Genomic DNA, 13,673 nt, shown 5'->3' with positions numbered 1-13,673 from the left:
TTTTTTGGTTGTGTGTCATGGGGAAAGGCGAAGGTGCACGACCTTGTCTGAAGGATGCTACAGTGTTAACACTGAAGGGAAGCCAGACAGATGCCTGCTCACTGACCAGAGGAATTTCTGACGTTCACCAAATGCGAAGGATGATTGACTTAAGCCCAACTCAATCTCATACATGGCACTTTCTTTGGACATTGTTCTAACCCAGTGGTTCCCAAACCTGGTCCTGGAGGCACCCCAACTCTGTACGCTTTAAATGTCTCCTGAATCAAACACTCAGTCATCAGCTCATTAGTAGAGACTTCCAAGACCTGAAATTGGTGTGCCAAAGGAGGCATGAAAATTGTCCAGTGTTTGGGTGCCTCCAGGACCAACGTTAATCTATGTTTTAGATTCAAGATTTTATTTGTCATGTACAAGTTAAATATGACAACAAGCAGTGCAATGTAGGTCTTGCACACTCTTATTAAATGAATATTTTGATACGTTATTTATACTTAATTTATTTTAGACATCAAAAGGATAGGCCCTATGTCAAGAAATAGGCAATTTCAATAATTTTACGAATCTCTGTAGTGAAATATAAGATGAAATAAACAAAACGTGGAACATAGACCCTTTTCACAAGTCTGTGATGACTCATTTAACCGTCATCAGCAAGTTTTTGTATATTTAGATTTTTTAATAAATGTATGTACACGTATAACACTATAATATAATAAAAAAAACTGGTAAACTGGTTATACGAGGTGTTTCTAAGACACAGGCTGTAAGAGGGATAGTACATTTGACATTGTTCTCTTTTCTAAATGCCGTTATCAGTCTTTCCATTTTTTTTCCTTTGATTGAAAGTCATGAAAACACTATCAGGGAGTTTTTCTTTTTCTATTTGAGCAAATGGGAATGCAAAAAAAAAAAAAATTGTGGAACTCTCCCATGCTCTCTTAACCCTACTATGATGACTTCCGCTGCTGAGAAACCCAGAAATGTGAAAAAAAGTTCCACTAGATTAGGTTTTCCAACAACAACAACAAAAACTAAATTTAGTTTTTATGATAGCTTCCCACACTCACGGTTTGGAGATCCTGCTGTTTATTAAAGCTGAAGTCGTATTCACAGCAGCCCTTCAACTTAATTAAGCAAGACTTCTAATACCTGCTCAGCCCTGTACCCTCTTACAAAATTTGAGTTGATGGTTCTTACCCTGAAACCGTGTTCCATCAGTCTAAAGTCTGAAGGAGCCATTGTAACCTCTCCATCTGCTCTCAACTCTGACATTCAGACACTCTGACAGGAACTTTGACAGGCGGACTGGTTCAGGTGCACAGGCTGACATCTTATACAGACAGTGACATTGGAAATGGGGTTTCCTCCTAACCAGAGGCATCTCTCTCTCTCTCTCTCTCTCTCTCTCTCTCTCTCTCTCTCCCTCTGTTGTCTTTGTGTTCTCTCTCTCTCTCTCTCTCTCTCTTTCCATTTCTCACTTGTCAAATGGTGGCATTGCTTAGCTTGGTTAGAGTCCAGGAGCATGAAATAATTATGGATGCTATTGATGGCATGGATTCGACCCGGTAGGGGGAAATCAGGCTCCCAAAGTTTGTGCACTCTGGGTGGTTTTGGTTTTCGACATATGGTGCTCAAAAACAGCCTGAAGTGACACAAATGTCTCCAATGCTTCTGTTTGTCAAATCATCTCGTGGTGTCTGTCAGAAATTCCCTGGTGTCCTGTTTAACCCGAATCTCTCTCTCCAACTTGTGGGAAAGGAGAAGAGTAGTCGGCAGAGAGGGGACACTGAGCTGTCAAATCAAGATGATGACAATGTCACATCAAATCAGTCCATTAATCAGTCAGTAAATGAGATTGAACAAATGATCAGACAGCCACAACTCATTAGAAGAAGCCTTTTTTTTTTTTATTTTTTTTATTACAATTGTGAATACAAAATGGCAGAGTTCTAAATCTTTTCAGTCACATTATGATTACATTTAATTCAGTATCATGAGGCTATAGTCGCCAAAACCCATATTTCAACAGTATAATCTTTTCTTGTAATACAGGTGGTACTTAGGCCTGTTGCTATCGATTCACAAAGTTTAGCAATCCCTTTCCAGTGTATTTAGGATCAACTTTTTTCCATCCCTTCTCTTAAATATTAGTGTCGCTTACATGTTGACTGTTACTAAAAATCTAGCCTGACTTGCCATGCAATTGATGCTTCAAGAGGCTTTTTTGAAAAGCTTTGGATTAATGTCATTTATTTATTTTTTTTTTTTTGAGAAATAAGCAAACTTAAGCTTAGCTCGCAATTCCCCCTGAGATTTATCTAGCCTAGTATTGTCAGGATCAGGAAGTCTCTGTCCATTCTTGCACATCTTCTGCTGTAGAAGGTCCAATTGAAGCTTAATCAGAATTTCTTTCTGACCCTGATTCATGATTTCTTTCCCTGCTGCTGCTGTGGAGTGACAGTGTGATGTTTGTGTTATTATGTACTGACTGCATGACCATATCCAAAAAAGCCTATATAATAGTATTCATACTATTATTTGGATATTTTATATCTTCTGTACATTTTCTCCCATTTCTAGTTAGATGAGTTTTATTGGATTACCATAAGTTAAGAAATATACCAAATTTATACCATTTTATACCAAATGTTTCCAAAATTATAAAAATGTTATACAAAGAAATATGCAAATTTTATACAAATGCAACATATTGCATATTTTACACATGCAACATAATAAGGTTTCATGAGTACAGCGAGCTACTATCTGAAGTGTTTATTGTTGCATGGTATATTTATAAAATATAGAGATACAGTGTAAACAATGCAGCTTGCATTAAACAATATGTTGCACTCCAATCAAAGCCTATGTGTTGTTTATGTCTCTTATATTACTGTGTGAAACGCTGCCCTCATGTGGTGTCATGACCGGGTTCTTTTCTCTTCTTCTGACAGAGTGTCATGGGAAGGTTATGGTTTGAAAGCGTAGCAGGGATGAAGTATTTTTGTGGACCAAACATGGAAAGGAGCATTTTAGCACTTCCAGTTCCATCATCCCAAGGTCAATACATTTTTTAAATAATATTATTTATTGGTTAAATGCCTCAAATAAAGTCTGTGGTTTCAATACTTTTAATCAAGCTCGAGATATTTGCATGTTTTATTCTATGACTTAAAATACATCCATAATACCAACTTGTGATTTAAAAAAAAAGGCTGTTTTGAAAGAGGTGGTTGCTAACTAGGACTACAGAAGTTGTCACACACACACACACACACACACACACACACACACACACACACACACAAACACAATCTGTTTTTTTTTACATCTTCACGTGTATAATCACATTCTTGTAAAGTGTTCTAACTCAAAGCTTAATAGTGGTGATATAATAATAGTGTAGTTTGTTTATAGTCTACATTTAGCTTTTTACAGCTGGTGATTTATTTATGCTTCAAAACTGTGTCAGAAAATGTAATTTTTGTTGGCCACAGAGCATATTTTCTGCAATAATCCAAAAGCTATAATGGAAAATTCCAACTGGATTTTTGTTGAGGAAACCAAGGTGATGCTAACTCACAGGCCTACATAATGCAGCTTTTTTCCAAATAGATAAAACAAGCTTCAAAAATAACAAAAACCAAATAAAAATAAGTAACAGCACATCATTACTACACTTATAGTCTAAAGGTTGTATAATCATAAAGGATTGGATCATCACATTGAGTAAACAATGACAGAATTGTTATTTTTGGGGGGGATAAGTATTGTTTTAAGCAGATACTATGAAATTATAATAACAAGAAATATTAATTCTTGAACATTGAACCAAAGCCTCATCTAAGCACTAGACCGAAACAATACCAGCTGGGCAACAACATGCTCAAAAGTGGTCATTTTTGATTCGTTGCGATAGAGCAGAGGTGACACTTGAGTAGCCAATAAATGTACAAGGCACAGCAGCCAAACGATATTCATTGGACGGAAGAAAAGGTCTGGAAATCCAAGGCAAGATGCCAGAGACATATGTGGCTGCCTAATAAAATATACACAAATGCAAAATCTTATTATGGCATCAAGGTGAAAGTCTATTAAGTCAGTATTTGGCTTAGAACTTAGAAATAAGATGCATGCACATCTTTTAATGTTGTGGCGATCATAAAGTGTGTATTACAAGATTTCTGACTTATAATGCGATTGTATTATGACAGTTTTCTGACTCTGAGGCAGAATGTGTGTGTGTGTGTGTGTGTGTGTATATGCAGTGTGACTGTGCGCAGCCCACGGCATCTGGTCTGATGGTAGCGAATGTGAAACGTGCCGAAACACACACTAACACAAACATTCACACACAACCTTTGAGCACAATTTGAAAATTACTGCTAAATATAGAAAGAAAACACACCAGTAAGCCAAGACCTTGGGAGAAGACTTTGACTCAGAATATTATTTCACCATTCATTCTGCTATAAGACCCTGGTATTCAGTCCTTCCTCCCCTCTCTCTCATTATCCTTTTCCCTTGACAGGCAGGTTAGGTTTTCAATAATGAGACCACCCCTGAGCTGCCTGACAAACTTAGCTGAGTAGCAAAATACTTTCCCGAGGAGCTTAATGTATTTCTGTGTGGTGAGATTAAGAAAATACTTGTTTAAAAAGGAGACATTGTGTGTCCGGACACGTTTCCGGCAACTATATGGCTTTAACTGCTGACAGATATATTGTATTATGCAAGTGCTATGTTATGTGAATGAGAGCACCACTTAAAAATCCTGTCACTCATGCTGCCACAACCATCTCACATATTTACATCACACACACAAACACACACATCATTTATGCAGGGAATCAGCAGTGTAGTCCAAACTGATTATTCATCACCATTTTACCCACAGACACATGCGGACAAACACCCCGACTCTGAATTCAAATGATGATTCCCTCTGACACTCAAACTTCAGCCAGACTTTGATTTGAGAAATGTCAGAAAATATAATCAAGTTCTGAATTGTATAAACAGTTTTTATAGTTTACTTATTCATTTTTACATGTTTTACATATAATTTTACTCTTTCAGCATTCTTTATATCTTAGTATTTATCAGATAGTTTATATTATAATTGTATTTTATTATAGGGATAGTTTATTCAAAAATAAAAATGGTCATGTACATTCATGTAGTTTTGTAAACCTTTCTTACCTTTTTCCACTTTATTCCTATATTTATTAGTTTCTGGTTTAGGTTACTTTAAATGTTACATTCACAACTGAACTGAAGTTCATTTAATATGAATGCATTTTTTTTAAAGAAAAGGGCACAGCAACAAAAAAAAGACATCTGTGACATTCACTTAAATGTCAGACTTGTGTCTGTTGAATGGCCTTCACTCATGTCAACTTAACTTAGCTCTGCTTCTGCAGTGTCTAAGACGGATCTGTTTTTACCTGCATGCATGCAGACACGTGTCTCCTGCCCTTTGCATGTACTTCACTTTTATTCTGCAGTCAGCAAATGTTCTCATGTTTGAGTTGAATATTCTCTTCCAAAGTTTGAGCATACTTTCATGCTGTATATCAAAACCATCTTCTCCTTCACATCAAAGAGTCCTCAAACCTTAAGAAGTACAATGGCTATCACCTTTAGCAATATATATAAAAAAATACATCCATAATATCCTCGAACTCCAGATACACAGACCAAATCCTTTTAATCACACTTACACAAATGATGTAAGATTTTACAGAGATTTCAGACACGTTTCAAAAAGACTTGCCTGTGCTTTACATTATCTTATACTACAAAAACACTTGTCAACTATAAAAATAAACAAAGAACAAAATGATAAGGGAGCTCCTGGAGGTCGCATGTTAATTTAGGAAAGTCTGCGGCAATGGCAACAGTGATCAATATTGATGTTTCTAGCACTTTACATATAAAAATGTCATTTTTTAATTCCATCATACAGAACTGGATTGATAGGGGCAAGTCTGGTAAAGCTGAAGGGGAATGATGGGATGAGTAAAGTTCATTTGTCGCATCACATCGGGTAATTGAGCACCATCTTGTTTGGCTAGCTCCAACAATATAGGGTCATCGAAGAACTTGCTGATACTGACGTCCTCGCTCAAACCCTGGAGGAAGAGAGAGATGATTGGGATGATGATATATGATGCATATTCAAACTAAACAAGTTGACTGACATTTCATTTATTTTGCGCCTGCGGGTTTTGATTGTAAACCCTCTGGTCAGATGAGGGGCTGGCTGAGGCTCTAGAGGACGAACCACAATGCTCTTATACAGAGGATCACCGGGAACAATCTAGAGTGAGGGACAGAGACAATAATTACTCAGGACAGTGGTGAAAATCTAATACCATGTGACACAAACATACACACACACACACACACGCGCACACACGCACATACACACGCACGCACACGCGCACATACACACGCACACACACACACACACACACACAGAGAGAGAGAGAGAGAGAGAAACAGTGTTAAAGGCAAGGGAGTGCAAGATAAGCTTCTGCTGATTCAATTTTCTGCTACTCAACATCAAACACACACGGGTGAATCTTACGCAAGTCATGTTTTCCCCAAAAAAAAAACACAAAAAAAAAACAATACTCTGATTCCTACTGGATTTAAATATATTATAATATAATATTAATATAATAATATTAATATAATATATATATATATATATATATATATATATATATATATATATTACTATTTAAATCACCATACGTTACAGTACAGTAAATACTATTTGGTCTAAATACATTTCTAGATTTTCTTCCTCAAATTCTCACTTTTTAAATTCAACAATTCAGACATTTTTTGCTGTTGTAATTTTCTATCATTAATGTTGAATGTTAAATCTCATTAGGTTCTTCGAGTAAAAATACTGTAATAAAACTTTTTAATTCAATAATTCATGAATTAATTTAATAAAAATTGGTATTAATTTTATTAATTTCACATTCAAAATAAACGTTTTTTTCTTCTTTTTGTTTACATAAAATAGCTGTGTATACCGGTATTTATTTTGTACATATAAATACACTATACAGTAAATATTTTGAACATATTTTTTTATATATATATATATACACATACTACTCTTACCCTCATTAAGACACACATACACACAACAAAGAAACAAGAAAAAAAAAGATGTGTGTGTGTGTGTGTGTGTGTGTGTTTGTTTGTACCTGCCAGTTGTGAAACACACTGAGTGCATAGGCCTGGCCCTGCGTGTGTGTGCGGAGATCAGTCTCAAAGCCAAACGAGTCAATAGCAGGAATGAAAGCCTTGATGGTGAGAGAGGAGAGCCAGGGATTGGTGCATCCTGCGTCACATGACCTCACGGGACACACAGACAAGAGATCAGTCAGAGGCTCGTTCTAAAAGGAGACTGTGTTTATTAGAGACTTGCTGACTTTTGCTGCCGTGAGCTACAATCTGCTTAATGCGAGTGTGTGTATGTGTGTTAACAGACGAGGAGTCAGCAATGTCCTCGTTCTGTTTGTGTGTAGTGTACCTCCTGCGTGCCAGCACCGTGTACACAGCAGAAACACAGTCAGCAGGGGCCTGAACCTCCACAAAGGAATAGGGCTCCATCAGCCTGGGTGTGGCCTACAGAAACCAACCAATCACAACACGAGGAAAAAGAGAGGGTGAGCAAGTGAGAAACCAATTACGATAATCAACTTAATCTACTGAACTGAGTTAATGGATCACGTAATTGAATGAAACAGTCCAATAAGACTAATGGAAACAATGATTAGGCAGAGAAAGGAAACGGAGGAAGATGGGGGAAGAAGAGAGGTGGTTAAACAGAGCTATGGAAGGATAGATTACCATCAGGAAGGCAGAGTAGATGACTCTGAGAGCTGTAGAGATGACCTGTCCTCCTCTTCTGTGTCCAGGATCTTAAACTTCACATTTCGGATTGCTGAAGGCAGAGAATGACAAGGAGATAGATTTGTTATTTAGTACAAACAGAAACACCAAACTGTAGCCATTTACAAAGGGGACATCTGCAAATGCATAAGCATTGTTTATTGTGGGGATGGAAAATGGTGATGAAAAGAAAAGAGGGGGAGAAAAAATGTAATGCTACAAATGTGCAAGTTTCGTGAAAAAATTTGAGATCATGACATTTAACTTAGTAATGCACTGATATTAACATTCTGGACGATAATTACTGTCATTTTATGGCTGATAAACAATACAATTGCTAATACTGAATTTCTATACTATGTCGTCTAAATAGGTTAAAAATAAAGGCACCAAAAACTAAAACCAACCAATCTACACATCACAATATTTTAATGTATGTGATGAACACTCCACATTCATTTGGAGATTTGTTAAAGATTACATTCAGCAGTGTTATTTCATTATTAGTGTTTTTAAAGATCAACTTTATGCGAGCGTTCAATGACAGCAAAGGCAAACTAAATGTAAAATGGATGATGATTGTCACACTTTATTCAGACTAATTCTCGAACCATAAACTACGACTTTTGCCTCAAACTCCTAATTTGCTGCTTATTAATAGTTAGTAAGGAAGTTAGGGAGGTAGAATATGGTAATGCAAAATATGTGCTTTATAAGTGCTAATAACCAGCCAATATGTTCATAATATGCATGATAATAAGCAACTAGTTAATAGTGAGAATTGGTCCCTGTACTAAAGTGTTACCTTGGCTGATATATACCATCAACCAATACCAATATAGAGAGCATCCCTGATTTAAACACATATGTTTACCCTAAGAACATTTGATCATTCTGGGTTGCTTTTTAGACAAAAAATCTAAAAAAAATATCATGCACTGTCTTACGTTCATCACACAAAGGACCCTCGCGTGTGCCCCACTGGAAGCCCTGTACAATGCAGCCAAGAAGAGCTTTATCTACCTACAACACACACAGAGAAAGAAAACAGATCATTTATCAAATTATTTAGCTGTCAACAAGTTAAGCACACCAGTGCACAAGCGCTCACAAAAACAGACACAACGTGTCACATGCAATCATATGCCACATCATTTTTTTCACACTTCTTATTTTCTGGCAAGCACACCGACACCAAACAACGACACACCAACACATCCATGATGCCAAAATACTCACACACACATCTACATTCAAATGGCCAAAGGCACTATTTTAAAATGTATGTCAATACAGTCAGAGGAGAAGTGAAGTCAAATATCCTGAATTTCATTCTTTTGCAACCCAATTACAGTTGAATTGTATTGATATATATATATATATATATATATATATATATATATATATATATATATATATATATATATATATATATATATATATATATATATATATATATTATAATGACTTAATGAATATAAATGATCCTTTCAGAGCATGATTAATGTTAGCTGATTTATGCTAATTACCTCAGAGGGCAGTGTCGTAGACTAAAATGCTGGGCCCGGTTGTGTCAGGTCCAAAAGCCCAACTGGAAAAACTCTGGAAAAACTCTCACAATTTTTTTCTACAGAGAGAGAAAGATACATTCATTGGTTTTAAAATAGTGAACAGATTTTAGTTGAAACAGTAGATCTTGTCGGTTGAACTGCACCACATAAACTGCCACTTAAACGTTTGTGGTTGTTAAATATTATAATTATTTTGAGAGAAGTCTCTAATGCTCAACAAGACTGCATTTATGTGATCAAAAATAGTTAAAACAGTCATACTTTATGTAATACTAATCCCATGCAAATAAGGCTAGTGACCTTTTGTGATTTTGAAATGACCCCCCACATCTGAATTTCGTTCGTGTGATAAGCAAAGCCTGTGACTTTACTCAAATTTACTGACTGATCTCCTGAATGTCAAGGGTTTGAGAGTCCCCGTTCTATGGTCTAGATGGGCTTTAAAATATATATTAATATAGTTTGTTGTGCTGTCTCATTTACATTTCACCAGGTTAAAATAACATCTCAAGCTTAATGCTTGATTTATTTGTAACACATTAACCTGGTGTACTGATATGACAGCACCCTCAATAATATCAAACACTCCAACGCAGCTCCATTCTTCACGACAAATGGATGAAAAGATGCACAGGAAACAAAAACTTTGAAAAATGATATACAACCCACCAAATCCAGGCCAAATCACAGAGATGCCGAATCACACTGAACTAATATTATCACAGGACTTGGTGTTCGGCGAAATATGGTAGGTCTTTAGTGGGGGAATTTTTCCTTTACAAATTACATTTACATTACATGGTCGATTCGCCCGGGATTAAGATCACAGACAACCTCCACTATTGAAGTACATTTTAAAAGAAAATGCTATTTTAGTCTTTCTACTTAAAATAGGATTTTAAATATTTTCTTAGTATTTTCTTTTAATATGTATTCCAATAATATCTACTTTATTTTTTATTTTTGACATAAAATTATTTAAAATAAGACAAAACAAGCACTAAAATAATAATTGTCTTGAAAAACCTAATTTTTTAAGTGTGACTTCTAGAAACAAATTAAAATATATATATATATATATATAACTGCATGGGCATTTTTATAATAATATCTTTTTTTGCTAGTTATGTCAATCTCAATTTTTTATGGGGTATACACTGAAAACTATAAAAGACTTCAAGTATTGTTGGGGAAAATGGGGGACCATGCTAATAATGCTAGGAAAAAAATGAGCAATTGGAAAGACAGAGTGTGACGGTCAACTAGCGACAGAAATCCACAGGCATCTGATAGTGCAGATCACTTTATTTTAAGGTTCAATTCTAGCTATCAACAAACCATTAACTATGACTTCTCTTAATATGCTGGTTATTAATAGTTAGTAAGGTGTTGTAAAGTTTAAGATTAGGGCTGTAGAACATGGTCATGCAGAATATCTGATTAATAAGCTCTAATAAACAGCCAATATGTTAACAACTGGTATGTAAGCAACTATTTAATAGTGAGAATTCAAGTCAAGTCAAATGTCGTGCTTCACAGGACCACATGTGCTACATAAATACAGACATACAACAATTAAGTAAATCAGTATAAATCTATGCACAACTAACGTAGTGACAAATTTTGACTATAAATTTACTATATATAAATGTTTACCTATACATAAACAAAAAAATACAAACTATACGAATGCATCCGTAAATACTGTACCTATACACCACTAACCTACAGGCGACTAACCTTCTGAATTGGTGTTACCAATTTTTTTCTGAAAATGTAATTCTTTAAAACATTGTACAAGCTGAATGTCACACTTACATCAGGGTCCCACTCAGACATTGTCTCTCCGAGGTCTGAGTCCGGTCCACCTGTGTAGCTGTGCTCTATCTTGGCTCTGGCACCCCCCTGAGGAGATGGTATGTGTTGCACACACATGTCCACAAATCCTGTTGAATTAGCACATATTATTAGATTGAACGAACCAGACCCGTGTGCAAGAATTATGATATATTGCAACAGCACAAGCGCACAAAATAAAAGACACTCGCCTGTAAACTCTCCAAAAAATTGGTTACAGACAAGGCACAGCAGAGGTCTGATGTTGAGCTTTAATTCCTCTTTAGTCAGATGAATGCCAAGCTCATCCAACACATGAGGCAGAGACGTATCTACATCCCCCTCCACCTACAGACACACCACAGTCATACAGCCTGTGTATCTGACTGCCCGAATGTGCATACATTGTAGCCAAATAAAAGAAATGTGAGTGTATTTCTCACCTGTGAAAGAATCGTGTACAGCGGCTCTAGTGCGAATTAAATTCAACAAAGCTGTGCTGAGAGTTGCTGTCGGGGGCTTTCTTTGTGAACTTCCTCCTGACAGACACAAGACACAGAGAACTAAAAAACAAAAAACTTCCTGCCATTCTGCATATTGTCTATGAGATCAAATTCGCTTGAGATTCTCACGTTTTAGGGTTGAAGTAAATGTCTCCCCACAGTCTTTTAGCAAACTCCATGTAGTTGATATCACCTGGGAAACAACTGAGAGAAACAGTTTGATGCTTTCAGGCTGAAGCATTGAGGATGCATTTGAACTCGTTTGTGTGTGTGTGTGTGTGTGTGTGTGTGTGTGTCACCGTAGGTGTCTGAATAGATTTTGGCAAATGAGCCAAGAGTTAAGCAGATGCTGTATTGTGAGGAACGAAACACACGTTCCCTAACAGGGGAGACACAATCAGAGACTCCTCCGTGGACTATGTGCTGCCAGAGAGGGAAAAAAGAGAGATTATTTTATAGAATTTCAGACAAAACTGTTTGACAAAAACAATTAAATTCATAAAGAAAGTGAATATCAATAAGCAACTGAAAGACAAACAGATTTTGTATCTACCAAAACCTCCTCCTTTGAACACTGTGCAAGCCGCTGACCTCATCCACAATGTTGCACAGTTTGTAGCAGGCATCAGTAGGGGGCAGCTTGAGCTCCACGATCAGACGATCCACTTTATTAACACAGATAGTGATGGCCAACCTCTCCTGCACTGCATGCTTAATCAGTCGCTCAGTTTAGTTTAGCATCACCTGAACACATTCAAATGTTTATACGTACATAACAAAGCTAATTTAATTTTGAAAAAGTTTAAGTATAAGATGGTTTTACTTCCACTCTCATAACTTCATTTATGTTGTTTCATATTATGATCATGTTACATAGAATATTATCTACAGCAGCTCCACAAGTTTATCTTGAAGACCCTAGTAAATATCACACATACTACAGACACAGAACATGATGAAACAAATTACCTACATACTGACAATCACAATACATCTAAAGATCAAGGATTTAGAAACGCCTCAAATAAAGCTGTTGACAAATCTAAACGCGCAACAAACATATGACAAAATATGAATGAATGTCTCATTTAAATAATCTATAATTTTTGTCTATCACATGTAAATGCACTACATTTATATGTTTGCAAATATAATAGAAACTTCATAGTAGGCCATTAGAGACTCTTTGATTAAGACTTAAAATATTTGTCATTTATTTTTCAAATAAAAAATAGTGCATACTTCTTTCCACAATTAATAAGATATATCCTCTCAAGACTATCCAACAGATCAAATAATAAAATATACTGAACAGAAGATGGCACCATAACACTTGTGTGTTACAGAATTTCTCAGTTCCTGTTTGGGTTTCATGCATTGGGCATCTCTAATATTTTCAGTCCCACATAGTTTACAATGCCCTAGTATGACTCAGGCTCCATTTGTTGATACAGGGATCTCATGTGGCACTTCAACATTGGCAGGACTACAGAGGTCAACAGCATCCACTGTTACTTTCCAAATGTAAAAAAACAGACTAGGCAAACAACCAACAGGAACATGTTAAATGCCCAGTTGAATACAATTGACATGTACAATAGTGCTGTATTCAGATGAGCCTAATACAAAAATTCATTCTGATCGTGTTTCAAGAATGAGGCCTAAAGTGTTTCTAATGATAGCAGTTGGATAAAGCATAAAGCACCTTACTGTCCATGTTTTCTGAGCAAATCAAACTGAACAATGACTCTACCACATTGTTGCATCACTTACAAAATGCAGGAGAAACAAAGAAATTCACAAAACTTCCTTCTGTATGAGTGCATGCATGTCTTTACGA

General features: G+C 36.1%; 1 pseudogene; it reads right to left on the bottom strand.

The window, feature by feature from the left end:
• Positions 1–5,688: 5,688 nt before the first annotated feature.
• LOC127952295 (116 kDa U5 small nuclear ribonucleoprotein component-like) lies at positions 5,689–12,574 on the bottom strand (annotated as a pseudogene).
• Between the last annotated feature and the right edge of the window lie 1,099 nt (positions 12,575–13,673).

The sequence above is a fragment of the Carassius gibelio genome, chromosome B3 (assembly GCF_023724105.1).
Source record: "Carassius gibelio isolate Cgi1373 ecotype wild population from Czech Republic chromosome B3, carGib1.2-hapl.c, whole genome shotgun sequence".
Lineage (NCBI taxonomy): Eukaryota > Metazoa > Chordata > Actinopteri > Cypriniformes > Cyprinidae > Carassius > Carassius gibelio.
This window is presented reverse-complemented; position numbering and strand designations above follow the sequence as displayed.